This window comes from Hemibagrus wyckioides, linkage group LG11, assembly GCF_019097595.1.
Source record: "Hemibagrus wyckioides isolate EC202008001 linkage group LG11, SWU_Hwy_1.0, whole genome shotgun sequence".
Classification (NCBI taxonomy): Eukaryota; Metazoa; Chordata; class Actinopteri; order Siluriformes; family Bagridae; genus Hemibagrus; species Hemibagrus wyckioides.
The window spans coordinates 19,873,645-19,888,321 of NC_080720.1; the positions used below are offsets into that span (position 1 = coordinate 19,873,645).

A 14,677-nucleotide genomic window follows, 5' to 3' on the forward strand; every position below is an offset into this window, starting at 1 on the left:
TGTTGAAACTCCATTGTAACATCTATCAAAATACCCCCAAGGAAAAAGGAACATCCTTAAGACTGAATGAGAAGCTGCCTTCAGGGCAGTTATGATTTCTGTGCATTTCATAGAGCGCCATCTTCAGGGGAAAATCAGAATATGGAAGGAAGCTCAAGAAATGAAAAAAAGTGCTAAAGCTTCAAATGGGATAACACAACTAATAAGTTTGCCATCTAGTATACTGGTCAGGCATAATAGTTACATCATAACTCATCTGTCCATTAAGCACCACGTTGTCAAAAGTTTTGGGACACCCCTCCAAATCATTGAATTCAGTTGTTGTTTTTCAGGGGTTGGGTTTGGCCCCTTAGTTCCAGGAACTCTTAATGCTTCAGCATACGAAGACATTTTGGACAATTTCATGCTCCCAACTTTGTGGGAACAGTTTGGGGATGATCCCTTTCTGTTCCAACATGACTATACACCAGTGTACAAAGCAAGGTCCATAAAGACATGGATGAGTGAGTTGGTGGTGAGGTTTGGAGGGGTGCCCAAAAACTTTTGGCAATATAGTGTATTAAGTAATAATACAGAATGATTATCTAACTGTTTCAGAGCATTTAGTTCATGTTAATGTAACTGTTATGTCAGTATTTCAGGCCTGTGAAATGATGTCATGGTCAAAATTTAAACGTAAATGTAATACAAGAAGCAACAGATCAGTAATATTTGCCACTTTTTTGGTATTCTTAAGTTCCTCTTTTAACTCCCGATATGTTTGTGTCTTTGAGCTTGATTCTTGTTACAGGGAGGAAACCACTTTCCAGTATATCTTGAGGTTACCCTGGAAAGAAAACACCTTCAGAGAACAGTTCACACCGTCATCCATTTTAAAATCCAGCATACCAGCTAACCAGCTTAACATTGTCAAATTAGATAGACAGTCCATACTAGTAACTTTAAATCTTGTGTGACAATGATGCCAACAAATATAAGTCAGTACAGAAATGGTTGTGGGTCACAAAATGTATATATTGCCATGTCATTCTCCAGCTTTGAGCTCTATTGTAAAAACCTGTGATTTGATCTAAAGAAGCTGGCTAGCATGCAAAAAAATATAACTATGAAAGAGCTTGAAATGTTCTGTCTGGAGAAGTGCTCCAGAATTCCTCTACATGTTTTGTAGCATTTCCTCAAACATAACAGGAATTAGCTCCAGAGGAGGTTTTACCAAATATTCCAGTATTAAACCCAAAATATCATTTATTGCATATGAGCGCTAATCATTTATTGAGTTGAGAATTTTCTATGGAAGAAGTGAAAAACCTTTGATTTGATCATATGTGTGTTTTTTTTCTTTACACTATTGAGCATTTTGCACATTTTCTGATACCAATCTGCAGTAACAAGTTATCTTTACATCTTCCCATCACCTCCTTCTAAATCCATCATCAACTCCCTGGTTTCATTCATATTCTAAAAATAAATAGTGAAAATAAATAGATAGATAGATAGATAGATAGATAGATAGATAGATAGATAGATAGATAGATAGATAGATAGATAGATAGATAGATAGATAGATAGATAGATAGATGAAAACCCAAACCCACTACTACTTCTACTATTACTACTACTACTACTACTACTAATAATAATAATAATAATAATAATGAGGATCTGGTGTACAATTAATTAATTTAAATGTAGCTGAAGATTAATTCTATATACTTTAGAATGGCTTATATTGTTGTACTGTTATACTGTATGTGTTATACTGTTGGTAATAGATAAAATAGGAAGGAATATAACAAAAATATTAAAATACCCAAATTAGGGTACAAAATATAACAAAAAGTGTATCAAATAACAGAAATATAAAATGTAACAAAAAATATATCAAATAATAAAATATGAAATATTACAAAATATAGCAGAATATAACAATATGACAAAATATAGCAGAAAAATACTAAATACAGAGATTTAGGAATAAATATGGAGAATGAGATGAAAAACAAGATAAGTAATGTGCAAAACAAGTGTTTAAAGTTACAGACCTAGTCGATGTGCAAAAACTGTTATGTGCAAAAACTGCATGTTTATGAGTCTTGTGCAAATCTCAGTTTATTGAGAGTTCTGTATAAACTGGAGTGTATTGTGTGTAGTGTGTGTTTTATTGTACAGTCCAGTATAGAGAGAATAGTGTCAGCACTGACTCCTCCCACCTCCCATCCACATTGAATTAAAGAGTCGCATGGCATGGGGGAGGAACGACCTCCTCAGTCTGTCAGTGGAGCAGGGCAGTCACTGACGCTGCTTCTCTGTCTGGAGATGATGTTGTACAGTGGATGCAGTTGATAGTGGACAGGAGCCTGCTCAGCGCCCTCCTCTCTGCCACTGATGTCAGGCTGTCCAGTTCTGAGCCTACAATCGAGCCCGCCTTCCTTACCAGCTTGTCCAGACATGAGGCGTCCTTCTTCTTTATGCTGCCTCCCCAGCACACTGCCGCATAGAAGAGGTCACTCGCCACAACAGTCTGACAGAACATCTGCAGTAGCTTTTTGCAGATGTTAAAGGAAGCCAGCCTTCTTAGGAAGTACAGCCAGCTCTGTCCTTTCCTACACAGAGTGTCTGTGTTGGCAGTACAGTCCATTCTTTCATCCAGCTGTACTCCAAGGTACTTGTAGGTCTTGACAAACTCCACACTGTCCCCGTTGATAGTAACAGGCTCAGGTTGAGGCCTGGGCCTCCTAAAGTCCACCACCATCTCCCTGGTCTTTGTAGTGTTGAGGTGCAGATGGTTAACATCACACCTTTCAACAAAGTCCTGTATCAGTTGTCTGTCTCTTCCTCCTGTCCCTTCCTGATACAGCCAACGATAGCAGTATCGTCCGCAAACTTTTGCACGTGGCATAGCTCTGAGCTATACTGAAAGTCCGAGGTGTAGATTGTGAACAGGACCGGAGAGAACAGTCCCTTGTGGTGCCCCAGTACTGCTGACCACAGTGTCAGACCTGCTATCCCCCAGTCTCACGTACTGAGGTCTGTCTGTCAGGTAGTCTGTGATCCACACGATCAGGTGTGAGCTTACTCCCATCTCTGTTAGTTTGTCTCTGAGGAGCAGCGGCTGGATGGTGTTGAATGCACTGGAAAAGTCCAAAAAAGTTATTCTCACAGCCCCACTGCCGCTGTCCAGGTGAGAGAGGGATCTGTGTAGCATGTAAGTAATGGCATCTTCCACTCCCACCTTATCCTGGTATGCAAACTGCAGAGGGTCGAGGGCGTGGTGGACCTGTGGCCTAATGTGCTGTAGCATCACACGTTCCATGGTCTTCATTATGTGAGACGTCAGGGCGACTGGCCTGAAGTCAATCAGCTCTCCAGGGCATGGTTTCTTTGGGACTGGGATGATGCAGGATGTTTTCCACTGCTGAGGTACCCTCTCCTGCTCCAGGCTCAGGTTAAAGATGCGCTGTAAACGGTCTCCCAGCTCCATTGCGCAGGCCTTCAGTAGTCGTGGAGATACTCCATCTGGGCCTGCAGCTTTACTGAGACGGAGCCTCCTCAGCTCTCCGCACATCTGGGCTGCTGTGATCATGGGTGGATGATTATTCTTCTCCTCTGTGGCATAGTTGTTCTCAACTGATCACTAGACAGTGACTAAAAGTACACTTTGTGTCACTACTGTAGCTTGTCGATCAAATCTGGCAATACTCAAGATGAGCTTGTGTTTTAGCAGCATCCTAATCGTCCTGTTGTCCATCAGCATGCAGTGGACTCAGAAACCTGGACAGGGTCCATTATTTTAATGATCGACGGCGCCCTCTAGTGATTGGCTCAATTTATATCCTTTTAAATGCCCATGAATGTTAAGGGTTAGTGAATTAACTGTGGAGTCATTGTGAGTAAGAATAAAGTCAGGTGAAATGATCTGTTGTGCTACTGACAAGAAGTGAGCAAAACATACTCCAAAGAGTCTCTATTCTTCCAAAGAGTGAACTATCACTGTACACTGAAAGAAATAATAAATCAATAAAGCACATGTTGACCCTTTAACTATAAATTACCTTTCATGGACCCACTCAGTATATATTTATTTTATTTTAGTTGACTCATTGCTTAAGTGTGTAAAATTATACTTTGTGCCTTAAAGCTTTTTATTACACTCACAGACGTCCTGTTGAGGTTTGTATTAATCCCCATTCAATTTAAGTAGTCTTCTGAGCCTGTTTTTTCTCATGGTTTCTTTCTCATATCTTGAGTTTTTCCTTGCCACCATCACCTCTGGCTTGCTTATTAGGAGTGAATTTAACATTTATAATTTGTTTCTTTAATTTATATATTTGTGTAAAGCTGCTTTGTGACAATATCCATAGTTAAATGTGCTATACAAATAAAATTGTATTGGATTGAATTGAATAACCTAATGTCCACCATTGTAACAAATTTGTAAATAAATCAATAAATAAAAATTTAATTTAATTTAATTTAATTTAATTTAATTTAATTTAATTTAATTTAATTTAATTTAATTTAATTTAATTTAATAAAATTAAAAAAAAAATTGAATGCTACATGAAGTGACAAGGAAAGACACAGTTTCATACCCTTTTCTCTGAGACTGTAGATAAAATGTACAGACCCAGGGTTTTTTGATGTGAGCAGTGAGTAATTGCACTATTCAGGCCCCCACACTTCACACTTCCTCATCATGGACACTAAAATTAATGCACACCTCAGAGACAAAAAATGAGCATGATATTCCTATTACTGTTGGAAATTTGTTCTTTCCAAGATATAAATAAGCTAAACAAGTTTAAGCATTCATCAGGCTGATGGATCACTTAAATCAAGCTGGTACAGTAGCATAACTAAGATGGATTTTTCCAGTAATGGTGCATTTTAAATCACTCTTTTTAAAACACTCTTTAGAATAAATGCTCTTCTATATAGAGAACTACACACACTGTCCACTTTAGGAACACCTTTACACCAACCCAATTATGCATTTATACAATCAGCCGATCACAGCACAGTGCATAAAATCATGCAGAATAAGGGTCACAAACTTCATTTATTATTCAAACAAAATTATGATTCCTGTGATTTTAACTGTGCCATGGTTACTGTTACCAGAAAGGCTGGTTTGAGTATTTTATAAACTATTAATCTCCTGGGATTTTCACACACAACACAGTTTAAACAGAATAATGTGAAAAATAAAACACATTGAGTGAGGGACAGTTCTGTGGGTTCTAAGTGGTTTCAGTTTCAAGGAAGTCTATAATAATTTAAATGAATCACTCTTTACAACTGTGGTAAGCAGAAAAGCATCTCGGCATGCAAAAAATTTCAAAACTTGAGGTGGATGAGCTACAACAGCCGAAGACCACATCATGTTCCACTCTGGTCAGCCAAGAACAAGAATCTAAGACTATTATGGTCTCAGACTCACCCAAACAGGACAGAAAAAAATAATTTGGTCTTTATCTGTATATACAGGGAATCAGTGAGAGAGACAATATGAACAATAAAATATAATTATGTTATATGCAACATACTGTACCTATATGCTGAGAATCATCCAGTAAACCTAACCTACTAAAAGCATTGTATTTACTAAATACACCATGATTAATTATCTGTATGCTTTAATGGTTGCTTAATACAAGCAGTTGCTATGTTATCTATCTATACTTTTTTAAGACAACAAATACATATACAACAATGTATTTGTGTGTTCTGTACAATGTGTTCTGTTACAAACATACTGTTCTTTTATAGTTGTTCAAAGCGGCACAGCCTTACACACCAAACACACTCACACACACCCTAATAATGTCCTCCATCTTGGATAAGAATCACAACCTATCTTTCACAACCTATTTCAGCAAAACCTTGAATAAATGAAAAGGAACGTAAACACACGCAGTATCATTGCTGACTCTACTTTACTTTGCAATCCAGCATAACAAGTTTATGGCTACAAACTCCAGTAGGTTCTAGACTTTAGCCGGGTCAAGGCCTTGAAAAGTCACTTGAAACATGAGGAACACAGACACAGCCCACAAGAGAAGTCAAAGGGAGCATGGCCTTGGGCACCCACCGCTGACGCTGCACATCAGCCATGGACACACGATCAACATGTAATACTGAGGAGTTCACTCACTCCACTGCCCTGGCTGCACTCCATGAACCTGAAGCATGCAGATGGGATGTTTCCTAAGGCTCTGTTTGACACACATTGACACGCATGCATCCTTGGAAAAAGGTATGATTTTTCTTTTCAAAAAATGTCTCAGTCCAGCTTCCCTGTGATATAAATTCTGTATGAATGTGCACACATGTAAAACCAAAATCCATTTTGTTATGCATCACCATGGGACAAACAGTCAAGCAGTGAGTAACTGATGTTTCTGAACCTGCATCTAACATCAGTGTATATGAAGACAAATATATATAGAATGTAAAAATACCATTATTTAGATTTATAGGTTTAAGCAGTGAGGAGAACCCACCCTTTCCACGTGCACAGTGAGGAAGATGCTAAAAAACTCAGTTTTGATTGATTGCAGTTTTAGAAATATTTTAGGCCAAAACCTGTCAGTTTCTATCAAGACATTACAATGTAAACTATCTTTTTAAAAGTTTATGGACAACTTCCCATCGCACCCATATGTGGGTCTTTCCATAAATTTGAAAGCAAGGTATTGTTTAGAATGTCTTTGTATGCAGTAGCATTACATCACGGGAATTAAGGCGCTCAAAATCTGTTCCAGAAGACAATGCCTCTGTGCATAAAGCATGGTCCATAAAGATAAACATGATTTAAACAAGGTTCAACATGGGTGGAGGGGGTGGAGTCGAAGAACTTGAATGGGCTCCATACCTTTTTTGGGATGAATTGGGATAACTGAACCTCATGTGAGAACCTCATGTCCAACAACAATCCCCAGCCTTACTAACAATCTTGAGACTGAATAGACACAAATCTTCACAGCCACAATCCAAAACTAGAAAAAAAGAGTGGGGGTTATAATAACAGAAAGAGGAACTAATTCAATATTAGTAACTTTAAATCTTGTGTGACAATGATGCCAACAAATATAAGTCAGTACAGAAATGGTTGTGGGTCATAAAATGTATATATTGCCATGTCATTCTCCAGCTTTGAGCTCTATTGTAAAAACCTGTGATTTGATCTAAAGAAGCTGGCTAGCATGCAAAAAAATATAACTATGAAAGAGCTTGAAATGTTCTGTCTGGAGAAGTGCTCCAGAATTCCTCTACATGTTTTGTAGCATTTCCTCAAACATAACAGGAATTAGCTCCAGAGGAGGTTTTACCAAATATTCCAGTATTAAGCCCAAAATATCATTTATTGCATATGAGCGCTAATCATTTATTGAGTTGAAAATTTTCTATGGAAGAAGTGAAAAACCTTTGATTTGATCATGTGTGTTTTTTTTCTTTACACTATTGAGCATTTTGCACATTTTCTGATACCAATCTGCAGTAACAAGTTATCTTTACATCTTCCCATCACCTCCTTCTAAATCCATCATCAACTCCCTGGTTTCATTCATATTCTAAAAATAAATAGTGAAAATAAATAGATAGATAGATAGATAAATAAATGAAAACCCAAACCCACTACTACTTCTACTATTACTATTACTACTACTGCTACTACTACTACTACTACTACTACTACTACTACTACTACTAATAATAATAATAATAATAATCTGGTGTACAATTAATTAATTTAAATGTAGCTGAAGATTAATTCTATATACTTTATAGACTTATATTGTTATATATGCTATATGCTATATAGGCTTATATTGTTGTGTTTCCATTTAGACTCAATAAACACCCACTTCACAGAACCAATAAGATTTCAGGTTCACGAATCACACCTCATATCTCTCTGTGTGTTCTGTTAGACTTGGTTTACTAGCATGTCATCAAAGGAGAACATGTGTACTGTGGACAGAGCCGTGTCTACAAGAGAACAACAAGAGAAGTGAAATAAATGGAAAAAAAAGATGGATTAATTCAACATGTATGTTGCTTTTTGTTTAAACACAAATAAAGCTATTAACTGAAAACAAGAAAAAGATGAGTACATTCAATAGAGATTAGAAAGAAGACGGGGGGGAGAGAACATTGTGGGGTTTATATGTTTGTCAGAGGTCATAAAGTGCATGTTTATGCTCTGTGGTTATTCACTGTGGTAGTGTAAGAGTTCAGAGCTCATAAGACATAATGTCCTTTTGAACCTGACTTTTGGTCCTTAGCCAGAAAAAACTTCCCATATTCCCTGGTGCTGGCCTCTTATACCACATAGAACCAGGCCTCAAACACACACAAACAAGCACATTCACACACACACATATATGAACACACAAGCACATATATGAACACATTATCTCTCCTACCTGGTTTAATGATAAATTCACTGTGCAAAAAAGAGTGCAATAAAAAGTCTAAAATTACAGGTCAAAGGTAACATTCAAGAAGTGACGAATTGATCAATTGTTTTTCTTTTTCTTTTTTTAAATAGTTGATGTATGTAATGGTAGGTGTCCAGAAATTACCAACACATGCAGTCTTAATCTGAGTGTCTACATCCAGAAGCACATGAATGTAGCAACCTGTTGTGTCCAAATGTTCAAGCACACTGACCTCCTCACCATATCAATACAACCTTGGCAAATGAGATGGCACCACAAGCAGACAGATGTTGTAATATTGGCTTTCATACGGCAATGTGACTATTGAGCTTCGATTTAAAATGGAAGCCATCCAATAGTGTACACACTTTGCCAGACATTTATTTGTTGATGGAACATTTTGGCCAACACTGGAGATCACAGAGATTGCTCTTTACCTGTTTGGACCTGCTTGCGGAAGCACTTGTTTTGCTCCAGTGTCTGTGTTTTCTTCACCAATGAGGCCTGACATTGCTCAAGCTTTTGACGTGTGTATTTACGAGCAGATTGTGCAACCATAAATTCTTCTGCTCAGTTAAAAAAAAAAACCCACTGCACTCCAACAACCTATACTCCTGCTGGATGTTTTTAATGGATTTCCCCTTTGCACATCTTAAGTATATTGCCCTGGAAAGTTCATAGGCCATCTCCAGCAACCCAGCTGAAGTAAACTGTTGTCTGTGAGCTAGTTCTATTAACATAATTTATTATTATCTGGTTCACAGCTCAGATAAAGCTCACTTTCAACATGCTGCATATTGTTTCAGGGGAAGTAACTGTATGAGAGATAAGATCACCATGAGTTCAGAGCTCTTGCTGATCTTATCACGTAACTCATAACTCGTATAGTATTAAGGCCAGGTATCATAAACTAAGAGGCATTTTTTTCTTTTTACTCATATCAGAATGAAATTTATCCTGCTGAAAGTATACATTGAAGCAATAGTCTTGCAAATGTGTATTAATACTACTAATGAATAAATATGAATCTTTATAAGATTTAATAATAAGAATACTAGTAAAATGTAATAATTAATTATTAATAATGCCAATAATTATTGTGAAAGCAATGATTTTATTATTATTATTATTATTATTATTATTATTATTATTATTATTATTATTATTATTATGCCGGAAAACATTCAGGTAAGTACAGGAGTGTGTTGTGGTGAGATGCCCGGCAATGGACTGGTATCACATTTCTGGCCTTAAGCTTCTGTTAGCAAATGTCCTCTCTGTGGCACTCCTTGATCCAATACCTGATGCTTATGGTCATGACATAATAAGACAGAGTCACTCTAGAGAAGCTTCAAGAATTAGGAGTGGGAGTACTTCCCAAACATTTGCATGCACATGGGAAGGTGAGGTTTGGCTCTCCTGAAAGGTTAACACGCCTGATAGAATGTATTAGTATCATGCTCTGCACCTATCAGATGTTGATCTAATGATTATAAATATAGTGAGGCCACCATGAGCTATCTGGTTATGACTGCGTAAATGGCAAAATACTGGACAAGTAGGTAGTTCTGTCAAAACTTTAATATGACCTAGTTATTCTATTTACCTCCCTGAAATGAAATGAATTAGTTAAAACAAATCTGCTAAACTGAAAAATGAATCAGCTGAATTTGAATGGTTGAAAGGAATCTGGTCAAATAAAATTAATGCACTGAGATCAATCAGTAGAAAATAAATGAACTGGTTAAAGGGAATCTGCTGAAATAAAATGAATCAGTTAAAATGGATCTGCTGAATTAAGATGAATCAGTTCAAATACACCAGCTGAACTAAATGAGGTGATTCAAACAAATCTGCTGAACTAATATAAATCAGTTAAATGCATCTGCTGAGATAAAACAAATATTTTAAGACAATCAAATAACCTAAAGTCAGTCTAGTCAAATTAACCAACAATTCAAATTAATTTCCAGTAGTGGATTTAAGTGCTAATTCTGGCTGTACTAAACGCCTACATATGCTAATCATTGTACATTTGGAAAACAAGATCTTCCACTCTAGCAAACTGACCTGTATAGAAACATAAGCGTAATGTACTAAAGGGAATTTGTAAGCTATTTCATATGAACTGCCATAAAACTGGGACCCTGACTATTATATTAAACATGATAAACACAGTATATATGGATGTAGGATGTATGTTATGATTAAATGTAGTCTATTATCAAGGACCTTGTAGACCTTACTGTTTGTCTTTGACAACAAAGATCATCATGCTCAGAACATAGTGTTAGGGGCATGTAATCTGTTGACCAGTGGTCCAATATAACATTCTCTGGAGATTTGTTTGCACTGCTGTGGAATCGTATGATAAGGTTTTGGTGTTAGTTAAGGTGGAACCCAACACTTAAAATGCACTGCTGCTTAAATAATCTTTCTGCATTGTGAGGAATGCACTATATATGTGACAACGACATTAACCAGCTTTGCCAAAGACATGTGCATGCGGTCACACAGTCTGTGGAGGGCTGGCTATCCTTACTGAAACTGTTGATTGAGGTACAAATATGACAGAGCATTTTATTTCACTGCAGTGAGCTGGTACATGTCCTAATGTCGAAACAGTAACCTCAGATACATCTCCACATGAGAATGCCAAGTGGAGGAGAAGAAAAGTAGCTGATTTGTCAAGCCGTTATTGATTGCACCCGTTGAACTATTGGCTTAGTTCATTTAAACCTCTTACCAAACTATGTGGGAAAGTGTAGGTTTATGAGTTCATCCACATTTGGCTCAAAGGTTACCAAATTAACATGCATTATATCACTTTCACAATCAGGCTAATTGCAAAAGCAGAGTCAGTTTTATGCTTTAGGTAATAGCTAGGGTGTGTGTGTTTGTTGGAGTGTAATAAACAGAGAAAATCTAATCAGTGACTGCTGGTTTTCACCTAGGGGAACTTATTCACCCTTCTCCTCAGCTGTTTGCAACGGAGTAGCCTGACCCAAGGTTAGTGAGTGCGTTTAGGTTTCCTGAACCTGTCACCCTTTTCCCAAGTCATCATTATATTACTACCAAAGCACATAGTTTGAGTAAAATATGTTCTTGATTTTTTTTCCCCTCACCATAAATAATAGCTGTAATTTTCTAAAGCAAACTTTATGATAATATCACATATTAGAAATGAAACCATTAATTACAATAACTTTATGAAACTTTATTTGATCATTTCAAAGGATTTAATGAATAACAGGTTTTTGTAAAGATTTGTGATTATATTTGTGATTATATTACTGTATTATACTAATATAGTATAGTATAGTACAGTGTAGTTTAGTGTAGTACTATAATGTAGCATAGCATAGTATAGCATAGTATAGTATAGTATAGTATAGTATAGTATAGTATAGTATAGTATAGTATAGTATAGTATAGTATAGTAATGTATAGTGTAGTGTCATTTAGTATTCTCTAGGGTGGTATAGTACCGCATATAGTGCAGTGTAGTGCAGTAAAGTACAACATTGTATATTATAGTGTAGCATAGTACGGTGTAGTATAGTACAGCATAGCACAGTGTAGTGCAGTGTAGTATAGTGTAGTGTAGTATATTATGAAATTATTGCGGCTAGATTAATGAAAATTTGAAAGTTTGTATTGTATATGGTTTAGAAAATCCATGTTCAGGCTAATATTAACTACACAACATATGTTTAATGGTTAGGTATTTTGTTGTATGCTAATGCTAGTTTGTTCACTTGGCTAGGGGACTCAGCTGATTTAGAACATTAGGTTGGGTACACTAGTAAGAATGTTTTAGATACTCAGCTTGGTTGCCAGGTCTGTGCTTTTCCACACAGAATGTGGCTACTATGGACATTTTACTGCAGGTCAATTATTTTATCCACAGATCATGGTTGGGCATTTTATATCACATTACTCATATCCATGTTTTGCCAAATAAGTTTTTTTATGCAAATTTAATGAAGATTTGACATTGGTAGTTTAAGTATTTAGGTCAGAGATAAACATGCATTGTCTATACCCACTTTATTCCTAATTAGGGTCACAGGGATCTGCTGGAGCATATCCCAGCAGGCACAGGGAGAACATGCAAACTCCACACAAAAAGGCCCCTGTCTGTTCGAACACGGGATCCCAGGACCTTCTTGCTGTGAGGCAACAGTGCTAACCACTAAGCCACTGTGCTACCCTCTGAGATAAACAACACTTGCATAATGCTATTTAACTTCTGTAATTTAAGCAACTTTTTAGCGTATTTTACTTTAAAGTGTTACCAAAATATAATACATTATGTATGGATACTTTTACTTAGATCAGCATTGATTCCAGTAGAAATTGGACAGGCAGAAAGTCAGTTGGAAATTTTGGTTTTGGTTTTACATCATAATTCAAACTGCATGGCTTTTGACCAACAAACGGATTTTATTTATCCATATTTTTTTTAATGTTATCTACACTTTTACTTGTACATATAATTTCTTAGTTCGTTTTCTGCTGCACATTTTATGTTTCTATGATTTAGCTATGCTTCCTAGTGTTTCATTAAAAGGGAATAAACTGGAAAATCTGCTACTGTATGTTCAGCATGTTTTGGTAAATCTCATTAAAATATAACAATTCTATTGGATTTCATTGATTATATGCACTCATTTTACAACATTTTACTGGAGACTTGAGTTCCTGATTGTGATTTATTAAACATGATTACTGTAAAGATGATTACAGTGCAGTTACATTTAGCATATTGTCTAGGGCTATTTATATTCAACTAATTTGAATTGTAACCTGATTCAAACATAAATTGTGTGATTTAGGCTGTACTCATTTACACCAATTAAATTTTCTTCTGCTTTGATTGGTTAACGTTTGTGTTTGTAGTGACTCATAATGCTTTTAGTGTGACCCGTTTCCACACATTTCCAAAATCAGTAACTTCACCTACAAGGCCCACATGTGTCATGAACAACAACAAACATATTTGTGAGGCAGTCCATCCTACTGGTACACTGGATTCTTAAGTTCTAAAAATGTTTTGCAAGGATTTATTTCTGATATTGATATGCTCTGTTGTGTTATTCATAGGCTACCAACAACTGAAGAGTTCAAAATATTATAAGAGTGGGATTCCTTCTGACTTTTAAAGCTATTGCGCTACAACCAGAGATCAAAAAAGCCCAAATCTTCAAATCATAGTCCCTTCAAATCAAAGTTAAAAACTGTTATCCATTACTTCTGAGTATTCAGAAGCAAGTACAGTCAATAACTGTTATCATAACTGGGCCTAAAACCTGCTAAAGTTGTAATAATCAGTGCCGTAGATAAGATGATAAATATGTGGTTATTATTCATTACTTGTTAACTTTAAACAGAATTGTTAAAAAGTGAAAGGCATGAACTGCTTTTGAATATACTTTGTGTTTTTTCTATAATAGGATTATATAAATAATATAATATACTCATGCCATATACCTGTTCATGGTTATTTGTAAAACAGTTCATTCAGTCAATGTCTTTAATTAAGAAATTCTGTTATGCTGATATGTTTGTTGGTGTGTCTCATACACTTGTAGATGATGCATGTCAGTTTGACAACAAACTCAGTGACCCTGTGTCAATCAGCGACAACAAGCTTGAGTCATCAACCATGGTTCAGTGCTCTGGTGCATGCACTCGCTCACTCTTTCCCAGGTTGAAGCCCTCCAAAACTTCTCCTGATACCTGAACCTTCAGAGAGGGCAAGCTACAATGGTGACCTTATGAGTATGGTCAAAGGTTGCTTTTAATCATTGAAGTATAAAAAATGTTTAATAATGAGAGTAATATTGATAAGTAATCTCTCTTGAAAAGTCTTTTGTTTTGAATAAACATTGAACAAACCGAACTGTGCAAATAAAAAAGGTTCAAAATGGCTAAATCAAAGCGCAAACTAAAACATTTTTGTCTCTATCATTTTTGACCAAATGAAGCCCAGTGTTAAATAAGTCCTTATGTGACTTTTATATAACTTTATATTAACTTGAGTTGAACTCAAATCTTAATGTTGATGTGTTGGATACAAAATAAATATAAGGGTAAGGATCTGAATGACTTGGACAAGGGCCAAAGGTGGCATGGTCTGATGAATAATTTTTATTTTCATGTCATGTGGACTGCTATGTGTGTGTGATTTACCTGGGGAAGAGATGGCACCGGGATGCACTATGGGAAGA

The 14,677-nt window shown here is 36.2% G+C and overlaps 1 long non-coding RNA gene across 1 annotated transcript; it reads left to right on the top strand.

Moving 5' to 3' along the window:
- Positions 1-6,018: 6,018 nt before the first annotated feature.
- Positions 6,019-14,019, top strand: LOC131361992 (uncharacterized). The gene is made up of 3 exons (XR_009206121.1): positions 6,019-6,256; positions 11,399-11,453; positions 12,509-14,019. It is a non-coding gene; the product is annotated as an uncharacterized LOC131361992 (long non-coding RNA).
- The last annotated feature ends 658 nt before the right edge of the window (positions 14,020-14,677 follow it).